Here is a 15,896-nt window from a genome sequence, read left to right as displayed (position 1 = left end):
AATGCCACCCGAGCGTAGCACCGGGCCCTCATACATGCGGGGTGGTGTGCTGGTATGTCCGAAGAGGCGGCACGCGTCTCCGGGGTGTGCCCCCTCACACGGACGGCGCCGCCGCCGGCACCTGAAGGGGGAAAACGGACGCGTCGGGTCTACAGGGAGGGGATCTTACTGTGGGTTTGGCCCGGATGTTGCTCTAAAGTGTTCGTATGGGCTGACCTAACACGACCGGGTGGATAGTTCCACTGGTCAAAACGTGTCCGTGCAAAGTCAAAGGGCTAGATCCCGTGGTCAAACGCTACAGGGTTAGGCGGGACGGGGGCCGTGGGGGGTAGCAATGCCACCCGAGCGTCGCACCGGGCCCTCATACATGCGGGGTGGTGTGCAGGCATGTCCAAAGAGGCGGCACGCGTCTCTGGTGTGTGCCCCCTCACACGGACGGCGCCGCCGCCGGCACTTGAAGGGGGGAAATGGACGCGTCGGGTGTACAGGGAGGGGATCTTACTGTGGGTTTGGCCTGGATGTTGCTCTAAAGTGTTCATATGGGCTGACCTAACACGACCGGGTGGATAGTTCCACTAGTTAAAACGTGTCCGTGCAAAGTCAAAGGGCTAGATCCCGGGTCAAATGCTACAGGGTTAGGCGGGACGGGGGCCGGGGGGGGGGGGGGGTAGCAATGCCACCCGAGCGTCGCACCGGGCCCTCATACATGCGGGGTGGTGTGCTGGCATGTCCGAAGAGGCGGCACGCGTCTCCGGGGTGTGCCCCCTCACACGGACGGCGCCGACGCCGGCACCTGGAGGGGGAAATGGACGCGTCGGGTCTACACGGAGGGGTTCTTACTGTGGGTTTGGCCCGGATGTTGCTCTAAAGTGTTCGTATGGGCTGACCTAACACGACCGGGTCGATAGTTCCACTGGTCAAAACCCGTCCGTGCAAAGTCAAAGGGCTAGATCCCGTGGTCAAACGCTACAGGGTTAGGCGGGACGGGGGCCGTTGGGGGGTAGCAATGCCACCCGAGCGTCGCACCGGGCCCTCATACATGCGGGGTGGTGTGCTGGCATGTCCGAAGAGGCGGCACGCGTCTCCGGGGTGTGCCCCCTCACACGGACGGCGCCGCCGCCGGCACCTGAAGGGGGGAAACGGACACATCGGGTGTACAGGGAGGGGATCTTACTGTGGGTTTGGCCCGGATGTTGCTCTAAAGTGTTCGTATAGGCTGACCTAACACGACCGGGTCGATAGTTCCACTGGTCAAAACACGTCCGTGCAAAGTCAAAGGGCTAGATCTCGTGGTCAAACGCTACAGGGTTAGGCGGGAAGGGGGCCGTGGGGGGGGGGGTAGCAATGCCACCCGAGCGTCGCACCGGGCCCTCATACATGCGGGGTGGTGTGCTGGCATGTCCGAAGAGGCGGCACGCGTCTCCGGGGTGTGCCCCCTCACACGGACGGCGCCGACGCGGGCACCTGGAGGGGGGAAACGGACGCGTCGGGTCTACAGGGAGGGGATCTTACTGTGGGTTTGGCCCGGATGTTGCTCTAAAGTGTTCGTATGGGCTGACCTAACATGACCGGGTGGATAGTTCCACTGGTCAAAACGCGTCCGTGCGAAGTCAAAGGGCTAGATCCCGTGGTCAAACGCTACAGGGTTAGGTGGGACGGGGGCCGTGGGGGGTAGCAATGCCACCCGAGCGTCGCACCGGGCCCTCATACATGCGGGGTGGTGTGCAGGCATGTCCGAAGAGGTGGCACGCGTCTCCGGGGTGTGCACCCTCACACGGACGGCGGCGCCGCCGGCACCTGAAGGGGGGAAATGGACGCGTCGGGTCTACAGGGAGGGGATCTTACTGTGGGTTTGGCCTGGATGTTGCTCTAAAGTGTTCATATGGGCTGACCTAACACGACCGGGTGGATAGTTCCTATGGTTAAAACGTGTCCGTGGAAAGTCAAAGGGTTAGATCCCGTGGTCAAACGCTACAGGGTTAGGCGGGACGGGGGCCGTGGGGGGGGGGGGGTAGCAATGCCACCCGAGCGTCGCACCGGGCCCTCATACATGCGGGGTGGTGTGCTGGCATGTCCGAAGAGGCGGCACGCGTCTCCGGGGTGTGCCCCCTGACACGGACGGCGCCGCCGGCGGCACCTGGAGGGGGGAAACGGACGCGTCGGGTCTACAGGGAGGGGATCTTACTGTGGGTTTGGCCCGGATGTTGCTCTAAAGTGTTCGTATGGGCTGACCTAACAAGACCGGGTGGATAGTTCCACTGGTTAAAACCCGTCCGTGCAAAGTCAAAGGGCTAGATCCCGTGGTAAAACGCTACAGGGTTAGGCGGGACGGGGGCCGTGGGGGGGGGTAGCAATGCCACCCGAGCGTAGCACCGGGCCCTCATACATGCGGGGTGGTGTGCTGGTATGTCCGAAGAGGCGGCACGCGTCTCCGGGGTGTGCCCCCTCACACGGACGGCGCCGCTGCCGGCACCTGAAGGGGGAAAACGGACGCGTCGGGTCTACAGGGAGGGGATCTTACTGTGGGTTTGGCCCGGATGTTGCTCTAAAGTGTTCGTATGGGCTGACCTAACACGACCGGGTGGATAGTTCCACTGGTCAAAACGTGTCCGTGCAAAGTCAAAGGGCTAGATCCCGTGGTCAAACGCTACAGGGTTAGGCGGGACGGGGGCCGTGGGGAGTAGCAATGCCACCCGAGCGTCGCACCGGGCCCTCATACATGCGGGGTGGTGTGCAGGCATGTCCAAAGAGGCGGCACGCGTCTCTGGTGTGTGCCCCCTCACACGGACGGCGCCGCCGCCGGCACTTGAAGGGGGGAAATGGACGCGACGGGTGTACAGGGAGGGGATCTTACTGTGGGTTTGGCCTGGATGTTGCTCTAAAGTGTTCATATGGGCTGACCTAACACGACCGGGTGGATAGTTCCACTGGTTAAAACGTGTCCGTGCAAAGTCAAAGGGCTAGATCCCCTGGTCAAATGCTACAGGGTTAGGCGGGACGTTGGCCGCGGGGGGGGGGGGGGGGGGTAGCAATGCCACCCGAGCGTCGCACCGGGCCCTCATACATGCGGGGTGGTGTGCTGGCATGTCCGAAGAGGCGGCACGCGTCTCCGGGGTGTGCCCCCTCACACGGACGGCGCCGACGCCGGCACCTGGAGGGGGAAATGGACGCGTCGGGTCTACACGGAGGGGTTCTTACTGTGGGTTTGGCCCGGATGTTGCTCTAAAGTGTTCGTATGGGCTGACCTAACACGACCGGGTCGATAGTTCCACTGGTCAAAACCCGTCCGTGCAAAGTCAAAGGGCTAGATCCCGTGGTCAAACGCTACAGGGTTAGGCGGGACGGGGGCCGTTGGGGGGTAGCAATTCCACCCGAGCGTCGCACCGGGCCCTCATACATGCGGGGTGGTGTGCTGGCATGTCCGAAGAGGCGGCACGCGTCTCCGGGGTGTGCCCCCTCACACGGACGGCGCCGCCGCCGGCACCTGAAGGGGGGAAACGGACACATCGGGTGTACAGGGAGGGGATCTTACTGTGGGTTTGGCCCGGATGTTGCTCTAAAGTGTTCGTATAGGCTGACCTAACACGACCGGGTCGATAGTTCCACTGGTCAAAACCCGTCCGTGCAAAGTCAAAGGGCTAGATCCCGTGGTCAAACGCTACAGGGTTAGGCGGGAAGGGGGCCGTGGGGGGGGGTAGCAATGCCACCCGAGCGTCGCACCGGGCCCTCATACATGCGGGGTGGTGTGCTGGCATGTCCGAAGAGGCGGCACGCGTCTCCGGGGTGTGCCCCCTCACACGGACGGCGCCGACGCGGGCACCTGGAGGGGGGAAACGGACGCGTCGGGTCTACAGGGAGGGGATCTTACTGTGGGTTTGGCCCGGATGTTGCTCTAAAGTGTTCGTATGGGCTGACCTAACACGACCGGGTGGATAGTTCCACTGGTCAAAACGTGTCCGTGCAAAGTCAAAGGGCTAGATCCCGTGGTCAAACGCTACAGGGTTAGGCGGGACGGGGGCCGTGGGGGGGGGTAGCAATGCCACCCGAGCGTCGCACCGGGCCCTCATACATGCGGGGTGGTGTGCTGGCATGTCCGAAGAGGCGGCACGCGTCTCCGGGGTGTGCCCCCTGACACGGACGGTGCCGCCGGCGGCACCTGGAGGGGGGAAACGGACGCGTCGGGTTTACAGGGAGGGGATCTTACTGTGGGTTTGGCCCGGATGTTGCTCTAAAGTGTTCGTATGGGCTGACCTAACAAGACCGGGTGGATAGTTCCACTGGTTAAAACCCGTCCGTGCAAAGTCAAAGGGCTAGATCCCGTGGTAAAACGCTACAGGGTTAGGCGGGACGGGGGCCGTGGGGGGGGGGTAGCAATGCCACCCGAGCGTAGCACCGGGCCCTCATACATGCGGGGTGGTGTGCTGGTATGTCCGAAGAGGCGGCACGCGTCTCCGGGGTGTGCCCCCTCACACGGACGGCGCCACTGCCGGCACCTGAAGGGGGAAAACGGACGCGTCGGGTCTACAGGGAGGGGATCTTACTGTGGGTTTGGCCCGGATGTTGCTCTAAAGTGTTCGTATGGGCTGACCTAACACGACCGGGTGGATAGTTCCACTGGTCAAAACGTGTCCGTGCAAAGTCAAAGGGCTAGATCCCGTGGTCAAACGCTACAGGGTTAGGCGGGACGGGGGCCGTGGGGAGTAGCAATGCCACCCGAGCGTCGCACCGGGCCCTCATACATGCGGGGTGGTGTGCAGGCATGTCCAAAGAGGCGGCACGCGTCTCTGGTGTGTGCCCCCTCACACGGACGGCGCCGCCGCCGGCACTTGAAGGGGGGAAATGGACGCGACGGGTGTACAGGGAGGGGATCTTACTGTGGGTTTGGCCTGGATGTTGCTCTAAAGTGTTCATATGGGCTGACCTAACACGACCGGGTGGATAGTTCCACTGGTTAATACGTGTCCGTGCAAAGTCAAAGGGCTAGATCCCGTGGTCAAATGCTACAGGGTTAGGCGGGACGGGGGCCGCGGGGGGGGGGGGGGGGTAGCAATGCCACCCGAGCGTCGCACCGGGCCCTCATACATGCGGGGTGGTGTGCTGGCATGTCCGAAGAGGCGGCACGCGTCTCCGGGGTGTGCCCCCTCACACGGACGGCGCCGACGCCGGCACCTGGAGGGGGAAATGGACGCGTCGGGTCTACACGGAGGGGTTCTTACTGTGGGTTTGGCCCGGATGTTGCTCTAAAGTGTTCGTATGGGCTGACCTAACACGACCGGGTCGATAGTTCCACTGGTCAAAACCCGTCCGTGCAAAGTCAAAGGGCTAGATCCCGTGGTCAAACGCTACAGGGTTAGGCGGGACGGGGGCCGTTGGGGGGTAGCAATTCCACCCGAGCGTCGCACCGGGCCCTCATACATGCGGGGTGGTGTGCTGGCATGTCCGAAGAGGCGGCACGCGTCTCCGGGGTGTGCCCCCTCACACGGACGGCGCCGCCGCCGGCACCTGAAGGGGGGAAACGGACACATCGGGTGTACAGGGAGGGGATCTTACTGTGGGTTTGGCCCGGATGTTGCTCTAAAGTGTTCGTATAGGCTGACCTAACACGACCGGGTCGATAGTTCCACTGGTCAAAACCCGTCCGTGCAAAGTCAAAGGGCTAGATCCCGTGGTCAAACGCTACAGGGTTAGGCGGGAAGGGTGCCGTGGGGGGGGTAGCAATGCCACCCGAGCGTCGCACCGGGCCCTCATACATGCGGGGTGGTGTGCTGGCATGTCCGAAGAGGCGGCACGCGTCTCCGGGGTGTGCCCCCTCACACGGACGGCGCCGACGCGGGCACCTGGAGGGGGGAAACGGACGCGTCGGGTCTACAGGGAGGGGATCTTACTGTGGGTTTGGCCCGGATGTTGCTCTAAAGTGTTCGTATGGGCTGACCTAACACGACCGGGTGGATAGTTCCACTGGTCAAAACGTGTCCGTGCAAAGTCAAAGGGCTAGATCCCGTGGTCAAACGCTACAGGGTTAGGCGGGACGGGGGCCGTGGGGGGGGGGGTAGCAATGCCACCCGAGCGTCGCACCGGGCCCTCATACATGCGGGGTGGTGTGCTGGCATGTCCGAAGAGGCGGCACGCGTCTCCGGGGTGTGCCCCCTGACACGGACGGTGCCGCCGGCGGCACCTGGAGGGGGGAAACGGACGCGTCGGGTTTACAGGGAGGGGATCTTACTGTGGGTTTGGCCCGGATGTTGCTCTAAAGTGTTCGTATGGGCTGACCTAACAAGACCGGGTGGATAGTTCCACTGGTTAAAACCCGTCCGTGCAAAGTCAAAGGGCTAGATCCCGTGGTAAAACGCTACAGGGTTAGGCGGGACGGGGGCCGTGGGGGGGGTAGCAATGCCACCCGAGCGTAGCACCGGGCCCTCATACATGCGGGGTGGTGTGCTGGTATGTCCGAAGAGGCGGCACGCGTCTCCGGGGTGTGCCCCCTCACACGGACGGCGCCGCCGCCGGCACCTGAAGGGGGAAAACGGACGCGTCGGGTCTACAGGGAGGGGATCTTACTGTGGGTTTGGCCCGGATGTTGCTCTAAAGTGTTCGTATGGGCTGACCTAACACGACCGGGTGGATAGTTCCACTGGTCAAAACGTGTCCGTGCAAAGTCAAAGGGCTAGATCCCGTGGTCAAACGCTACAGGGTTAGGCGGGACGGGGGCCGTGGGGGGTAGCAATGCCACCCGAGCGTCGCACCGGGCCCTCATACATGCGGGGTGGTGTGCAGGCATGTCCAAAGAGGCGGCACGCGTCTCTGGTGTGTGCCCCCTCACAAGGACGGCGCCGCCGCCGGCACTTGAAGGGGGGAAATGGACGCGACGGGTGTACAGGGAGGGGATCTTACTGTGGGTTTGGCCTGGATGTTGCTCTAAAGTGTTCATATGGGCTGACCTAACACGACCGGGTGGATAGTTCCACTGGTTAAAACGTGTCCGTGCAAAGTCAAAGGGCTAGATCCCGTGGTCAAATGCTACAGGGTTAGGCGGGACGGGGGCCGCGGGGGGGGGGGGGGGTAGCAATGCCACCCGAGCGTCGCACCGGGCCCTCATACATGCGGGGTGGTGTGCTGGCATGTCCGAAGAGGCGGCACGCGTCTCCGGGGTGTGCCCCCTCACACGGACGGCGCCGACGCCGGCACCTGGAGGGGGAAATGGACGCGTCGGGTCTACACGGAGGGGTTCTTACTGTGGGTTTGGCCCGGATGTTGCTCTAAAGTGTTCGTATGGGCTGACCTAACACGACCGGGTCGATAGTTCCACTGGTCAAAACCCGTCCGTGCAAAGTCAAAGGGCTAGATCCCGTGGTCAAACGCTACAGGGTTAGGCGGGACGGGGGCCGTTGGGGGGTAGCAATGCCACCCGAGCGTCACACCGGGCCCTCATACATGCGGGGTGGTGTGTTGGCATGTCCGAAGAGGCGGCACGCGTCTCCGGGGTGTGCCCCCTCACACGGACGGCGCCGCCGCCGGCACCTGAAGGGGGGAAACGGACACATCGGGTGTACAGGGAGGGGATCTTACTGTGGGTTTGGCCCGGATGTTGCTCTAAAGTGTTCGTATAGGCTGACCTAACACGACCGGGTCGATAGTTCCACTGGTCAAAACCCGTCCGTGCAAAGTCAAAGGGCTAGATCCCGTGGTCAAACGCTACAGGGTTAGGCGGGAAGGGGGCCGTGGGGGGGGTAGCAATGCCACCCGAGCGTCGCACCGGGCCCTCATACATGCGGGGTGGTGTGCTGGCATGTCCGAAGAGGCGGCACGCGTCTCCGGGGTGTGCCCCCTCACACGGACGGCGCCGACGCGGGCACCTGGAGGGGGGAAACGGACGCGTCGGGTCTACAGGGAGGGGATCTTACTGTGGGTTTGGCCCGGATGTTGCTCTAAAGTGTTCGTATGGGCTGACCTAACACGACCGGGTGGATAGTTCCACTGGTCAAAACGTGTCCGTGCAAAGTCAAAGGGCTAGATCCCGTGGTCAAACGCTACAGGGTTAGGCGGGACGGGGGCGGTGGGGGGGGGGGGGTAGCAATGCCACCCGAGCGTCGCACCGGGCCCTCATACATGCGGGGTGGTGTGCTGGCATGTCCGAAGAGGCGGCACGCGTCTCCGGGGTGTGCCCCCTGACACGGACGGTGCCGCCGGCGGCACCTGGAGGGGGGAAACGGACGCGTCGGGTCTACAGGGAGGGGATCTTACTGTGGGTTTGGCCCGGATGTTGCTCTAAAGTGTTCGTATGGGCTGACCTAACAAGACCGGGTGGATACTTCCACTGGTTAAAACCCGTCCGTGCAAAGTCAAAGGGCTAGACCCCGTGGTAAAACGCTACAGGGTTAGGCGGGACGGGGGCCGTGGGGGGGGTAGCAATGCCACCCGAGCGTAGCACCGGGCCCTCATACATGCGGGGTGGTGTGCTGGTATGTCCGAAGAGGCGGCACGCGTCTCCGGGGTGTGCCCCCTCACACGGACGGCGCCGCCGCCGGCACCTGAAGGGGGAAAACGGACGCGTCGGGTCTACAGGGAGGGGATCTTACTGTGGGTTTGGCCCGGATGTTGCTCTAAAGTGTTCGTATGGGCTGACCTAACACGACCGGGTGGATAGTTCCACTGGTCAAAACGTGTCCGTGCAAAGTCAAAGGGCTAGATCCCGTGGTCAAACGCTACAGGGTTAGGCGGGACGGGGGCCGTGGGGGGTAGCAATGCCACCCGAGCGTCGCACCGGGCCCTCATACATGCGGGGTGGTGTGCAGGCATGTCCAAAGAGGCGGCACGCGTCTCTGGTGTGTGCCCCCTCACACGGACGGCGCCGCCGCCGGCACTTGAAGGGGGGAAATGGACGCGACGGGTGTACAGGGAGGGGATCTTACTGTGGGTTTGGCCTGGATGTTGCTCTAAAGTGTTCATATGGGCTGACCTAACACGACCGGGTGGATAGTTCCACTGGTTAAAACGTGTCCGTTCAAAGTCAAAGGGCTAGATCCCGTGGTCAAATGCTACAGGGTTAGGCGGGACGGGGGCCGCGGGGGGGGGGGGGGGGGGGGGCTAGCAATGCCACCCGAGCGTCGCACCGGGCCCTCATACATGCGGGGTGGTGTGCTGGCATGTCCGAAGAGGCGGCACGCGTCTCCGGGGTGTGCCCCCTCACACGGACGGCGCCGACGCCGGCACCTGGAGGGGGAAATGGACGCGTCGGGTCTACACGGAGGGGTTCTTACTGTGGGTTTGGCCCGGATGTTGCTCTAAAGTGTTCGTATGGGCTGACCTAACACGACCGGGTCGATAGTTCCACTGGTCAAAACCCGTCCGTGCAAAGTCAAAGGGCTAGATCCCGTGGTCAAACGCTACAGGGTTAGGCGGGACGGGGGCCGTTGGGGGGTAGCAATGCCACCCGAGCGTCGCACCGGGCCCTCATACATGCGGGGTGGTGTGCTGGCATGTCCGAAGAGGCGGCACGCGTCTCCGGGGTGTGCCCCCTCACACGGACGGCGCCGCCGCCGGCACCTGAAGGGGGGAAACGGACACATCGGGTGTACAGGGAGGGGATCTTACTGTGGGTTTGGCCCGGATGTTGCTCTAAAGTGTTCGTATAGGCTGACCTAACACGACCGGGTCGATAGTTCCACTGGTCAAAACACGTCCGTGCAAAGTCAAAGGGCTAGATCCCGTGGTCAAACGCTACAGGGTTAGGCGGGAAGGGGGCCGTGGGGGGGGGGGGGTAGCAATGCCACCCGAGCGTCGCACCGGGCCCTCATACATGCGGGGTGGTGTGCTGGCATGTCCGAAGAGGCGGCACGCGTCTCCGGGGTGTGCCCCCTCACACGGACGGCGCCGACGCGGGCACCTGGAGGGGGGAAACGGACGCGTCGGGTCTACAGGGAGGGGATCTTACTGTGGGTTTGGCCCGGATGTTGCTCTAAAGTGTTCGTATGGGCTGACCTAACATGACCGGGTGGATAGTTCCACTGGTCAAAACGCGTCCGTGCAAAGTGAAAGGGCTAGATCCCGTGGTCAAACGCTACAGGGTTAGGTGGGACGGGGGCCGTGGGGGGTAGCAATGCCACCCGAGCGTCGCACCGGGCCCTCATACATGCGGGGTGGTGTGCAGGCATGTCCGAAGAGGCGGCACGCGTCTCCGGGGTGTGCCCCCTCACACGGACGGCGGCGCCGCCGGCACCTGAAGGGGGGAAATGGACGCGTCGGGTCTACAGGGAGGGGATCTTACTGTGGGTTTGGCCTGGATGTTGCTCTAAAGTGTTCATATGGGCTGACCTAACACGACCGGGTGGATAGTTCCTATGGTTAAAACGTGTCCGTGGAAAGTCAAAGGGTTAGATCCCGTGGTCAAACGCTACAGGGTTAGGCGGGACGGGGGCCGTGGGGGGGGGGGTAGCAATGCCACCCGAGCGTCGCACCGGGCCCTCATACATGCGGGGTGGTGTGCTGGCATGTCCGAAGAGGCGGCACACGTCTCCGGGGTGTGCCCCCTGACACGGACGGCGCCGCCGGCGGCACCTGGAGGGGGGAAACGGACGCGTCGGGTCTACAGGGAGGGGATCTTACTGTGGGTTTGGCCCGGATGTTGCTCTAAAGTGTTCGTATGGGCTGACCTAACAAGACCGGGTGGATAGTTCCACTGGTTAAAACCCGTCCGTGCAAAGTCAAAGGGCTAGATCCCGTGGTAAAACGCTACAGGGTTAGGCGGGACGGGGGCCGTGGGGGGGTAGCAATGCCACCCGAGCGTAGCACCGGGCCCTCATACATGCGGGGTGGTGTGCTGGTATGTCCGAAGAGGCGGCACGCGTCTCCGGGGTGTGCCCCCTCACACGGACGGCGCCGCTGCCGGCACCTGAAGGGGGAAAACGGACGCGTCGGGTCTACGGGGAGGGGATCTTACTGTGGGTTTGGCCCGGATGTTGCTCTAAAGTGTTCGTATGGGCTGACCTAACACGACCGGGTGGATAGTTCCACTGGTCAAAACGTGTCCGTGCAAAGTCAAAGGGCTAGATCCCGTGGTCAAACGCTACAGGGTTAGGCGGGACGGGGGCCGTGGGGGGTAGCAATGCCACCCGAGCGTCGCACCGGGCCCTCATACATGCGGGGTGGTGTGCAGGCATGTCCAAAGAGGCGGCACGCGTCTCTGGTGTGTGCCCCCTCACACGGACGGCGCCGCCGCCGGCACTTGAAGGGGGGAAATGGACGCGACGGGTGTACAGGGAGGGGATCTTACTGTGGGTTTGGCCTGGATGTTGCTCTAAAGTGTTCATATGGGCTGACCTAACACGACCGGGTGGATAGTTCCACTGGTTAAAACGTGTCCGTGCAAAGTCAAAGGGCTAGATCCCGTGGTCAAATGCTACAGGGTTAGGCGGGACGGGGGCCGCGGGGGGGGGGGGGGGGGGTAGCAATGCCACCCGAGCGTCGCACCGGGCCCTCATACATGCGGGGTGGTGTTCTGGCATGTCCGAAGAGGCGGCACGCGTCTCCGGGGTGTGCCCCCTCACACGGACGGCGCCGACGCCGGCACCTGGAGGGGGAAATGGACGCGTCGGGTCTACACGGAGGGGTTCTTACTGTGGGTTTGGCCCGGATGTTGCTCTAAAGTGTTCGTATGGGCTGACCTAACACGACCGGGTCGATAGTTCCACTGGTCAAAACCCGTCCGTGCAAAGTCAAAGGGCTAGATCCCGTGGTCAAACGCTACAGCGTTAGGCGGGACGGGGGCCGTTGGGGGGTAGCAATGCCACCCGAGCGTCGCACCGGGCCCTCATACATGCGGGGTGGTGTGCTGGCATGTCCGAAGAGGCGGCACGCGTCTCCGGGGTGTGCCCCCTCACACGGACGGCGCCGCCGCCGGCACCTGAAGGGGGGAAACGGACACATCGGGTGTACAGGGAGGGGATCTTACTGTGGGTTTGGCCCGGATGTTGCTCTAAAGTGTTCGTATAGGCTGACCTAACACGACCGGGTCGATAGTTCCACTGGTCAAAACCCGTCCGTGCAAAGTCAAAGGGCTAGATCCCGTGGTCAAACGCTACAGGGTTAGGCGGGAAGGGGGCCGTGGGGGGGGGGGGGTAGCAATGCCACCCGAGCGTCGCACCGGGCCCTCATACATGCGGGGTGGTGTGCTGGCATGTCCGAAGAGGCGGCATGCGTCTCCGGGGTGTGCCCCCTCACACGGACGGCGCCGACGCGGGCACCTGGAGGGGGGAAACGGACGCGTCGGGTCTACAGGGAGGGGATCTTACTGTGGGTTAGGCCCGGATGTTGCTCTAAAGTGTTCGTATGGGCTGACCTAACATGACCGGGTGGATAGTTCCACTGGTCAAAACGCGTCCGTGCAAAGTCAAAGGGCTAGATGCCGTGGTCAAACGCTACAGGGTTAGGTGGGACGGGGGCCGTGGGGGGTAGCAATGCCAACCGAGCGTCGCACCGGGCCCTCATACATGCGGGGTGGTGTGCAGGCATGTCCGAAGAGGCGGCACGCGTCTCCGGGGTGTGCCCCCTCACACGGACGGCGGCGCCGCCGGCACCTGAAGGGGGGAAATGGGCGCGTCGGGTCTACAGGGAGGGGATCTTACTGTGGGTTTGGCCTGGATGTTGTTCTAAAGTGTTCGTATGGGCTGACCTAACACGACCGGGTGGATAGTTCCACTGGTTAAAACGTGTCCGTGGAAAGTCAAAGGGTTAGATCCCGTGGTCAAACGCTACAGGGTTAGGCGGGACGGGGGCCGTGGGGGGGGGGGTAGCAATGCCACCCGAGCGTCGCATCGGGCCCTCATACATGCGGGGTGGTGTGCTGGCATGTCCGAAGAGGCGGCACGCGTCTCCGGGGTGTGCCCCTGACACGGACGGCGCCGCCGGCGGCACCTGAAGGGGGGAAACGGACACGTCGGGTCTACAGGGAGGGGATCTTACTGTGGGTTTGGCCCGGATGTTGCTCTAAAGTGTTCGTATAGGCTGACCTAACACGACCGGGTCGATAGTTCCATTGGTCAAAACCCGTCCGTGCAAAGTCAAAGGGCTAGATCCCGTGGTCAAACGCTACAGGGTTAGGCGGGACGGGGGCCGTGGGGGGGGGGGGGGTAGCAATGCCAACCGAGCGTCGCACCGGGCCCTCATACATGCGGGGTGGTGTGCTGGCATGTCCGAAGAGGCGGCACGCGTCTCCGGGGTGTGCCCCCTCACACGGACGGAGCCGACGCGGGCACCTGGATGGGGGAAACGGACGCGTCAGGTCTACAGGGAGGGGATATAACTGTGGGTTTGGCCCGGATGTTGCTCTAAAGTGTTCGTATGGGCTGACCTAACATGACCGGGTGGATAGTTCCACTGGTCAAAACGCGTCCGTGCAAAGTCAAAGGGCTAGATCCCGTGGTCAAACGCTACAGGGTTAGGCGGGACGGGGGCCGTGGGGGGTAGCAATGCCACCCGAGCGTCGCACCGGGCCCTCATACATGCGGGGTGGTGTGCAGGCATGTCCGAAGAGGCGGCACGCGTCTCCGGGGTGTGCCCCCTCACACGGACGGCGGCGCCGCCGGCACCTGAAGGGGGGAAATGGACGCGTCGGGTCTACAGGGAGGGGATCCTACTGTGGGTTTGGCCTGGATGTTGCTCTAAAGTGTTCGTATGGGCTGACCTAACACGACCGGGTGGATAGTTCCACTGGTTAAAACGTGTCCGTGGAAAGTCAAAGGGTTAGATCCCGTGGTCAAACGCTACAGGGTTAGGCGGGACGGGGGCCATGGGGGGGGGGTAGCAATGCCACCCGAGCGTCGCACCGGGCCCTCATACATGTGGGGTGGTGTGCTGGCATGTCCGAAGAGGCGGCACGCGTCTCCGGGGTGTGCCCCCTCACACGGACGGGGCCGCCGCCATCACCTGAAGGGGGAAACGCACACGTCGGGTCTACAGGGAGGGGATCTTACTGTGGGTTTGGCCCGGATGTTGCTCTAAAGTGTTCATATAGGCTGACCTAACAAGACCGGGTCGATAGTTCCACTGGTCAAAACCCGTCCGTGCAAAGTCAAAGGGCTAGATCCCGTGGTCAAACGCTACAGGGTTAGGCGGGACGGGGGCCGTGGGGGTGTAGCAATGCCACCCGAGCGTCGCACCGGGCCCTCATACATGCGGGGTGGTGTGCTGGCATGTCCGAAGAGCCGGCACGCGTCTCCGGGGTGTGCCCCCTCACACGGACGGCGCCGACGCCGGCACCTGGAGGGGGGAAACAGACGCGTCGGGTCTGCACGGAGGGGGTCTTACTGTGGGTTTGGCCCGGATGTTGCTCTAAAGTGTTCGTATAGGCTGACCTAACACGACCGGGTCGATAGTTCCACTGGTCAAAACCCGTCCGTGCAAAGTCAAAGGGCTAGATCCCGTGGTCAAACGCTACAGGGTTAGGCGGGAAGGGGGCCGTGGGGGGGGGGGGTAGCAATGCCACCCGAGCGTCGCACCGGGCCCTCATACATGCGGGGTGGTGTGCTGGCATGTCCGAAGAGGCGGCATGCGTCTCCGGGGTGTGCCCCCTCACACGGACGGCGCCGACGCGGGCACCTGGAGGGGGGAAACGGACGCGTCGGGTCTACAGGGAGGGGATCTTACTGTGGGTTAGGCCCGGATGTTGCTCTAAAGTGTTCGTATGGGCTGACCTAACATGACCGGGTGGATAGTTCCACTGGTCAAAACGCGTCCGTGCAAAGTCAAAGGGCTAGATGCCGTGGTCAAACGCTACAGGGTTAGGTGGGACGGGGGCCGTGGGGGGTAGCAATGCCAACCGAGCGTCGCACCGGGCCCTCATACATGCGGGGTGGTGTGCAGGCATGTCCGAAGAGGCGGCACGCGTCTCCGGGGTGTGCCCCCTCACACGGACGGCGGCGCCGCCGGCACCTGAAGGGGGGAAATGGGCGCGTCGGGTCTACAGGGAGGGGATCTTACTGTGGGTTTGGCCTGGATGTTGTTCTAAAGTGTTCGTATGGGCTGACCTAACACGACCGGGTGGATAGTTCCACTGGTTAAAACGTGTCCGTGGAAAGTCAAAGGGTTAGATCCCGTGGTCAAACGCTACAGGGTTAGGCGGGACGGGGGCCGTGGGGGGGGGGGGGGTAGCAATGCCACCCGAGCGTCGCATCGGGCCCTCATACATGCGGGGTGGTGTGCTGGCATGTCCGAAGAGGCGGCACGCGTCTCCGGGGTGTGCCCCTGACACGGACGGCGCCGCCGGCGGCACCTGAAGGGGGGAAACGGACACGTCGGGTCTACAGGGAGGGGATCTTACTGTGGGTTTGGCCCGGATGTTGCTCTAAAGTGTTCGTATAGGCTGACCTAACACGACCGGGTCGATAGTTCCATTGGTCAAAACCCGTCCGTGCAAAGTCAAAGGGCTAGATCCCGTGGTCAAACGCTACAGGGTTAGGCGGGACGGGGGCCGTGGGGGGGGGGGGGGTAGCAATGCCAACCGAGCATCGCACCGGGCCCTCATACATGCGGGGTGGTGTGCTGGCATGTCCGAAGAGGCGGCACGCGTCTCCGGGGTGTGCCCCCTCACACGGACGGAGCCGACGCGGGCACCTGGATGGGGGAAACGGACGCGTCAGGTCTACAGGGAGGGGATATAACTGTGGGTTTGGCCCGGATGTTGCTCTAAAGTGTTCGTATGGGCTGACCTAACATGACCGGGTGGATAGTTCCACTGGTCAAAACGCGTCCGTGCAAAGTCAAAGGGCTAGATCCCGTGGTCAAACGCTACAGGGTTAGGCGGGACGGGGGCCGTGGGGGGTAGCAATGCCACCCGAGCGTCGCACCGGGCCCTCATACATGCGGGGTGGTGTGCAGGCATGTCCGAAGAGGCGGCACGCGTC

The sequence above is a fragment of the Triticum urartu genome, chromosome 7A, assembly GCF_056163025.1.
Source record: "Triticum urartu cultivar PI428250 chromosome 7A, HENAU_Tu73, whole genome shotgun sequence".
In the NCBI taxonomy this organism is placed as follows: Eukaryota; Viridiplantae; Streptophyta; class Magnoliopsida; order Poales; family Poaceae; genus Triticum; species Triticum urartu.
The sequence above is the reverse complement of the archived record's forward strand: the minus strand, read 5'-3'. Positions refer to the sequence as shown.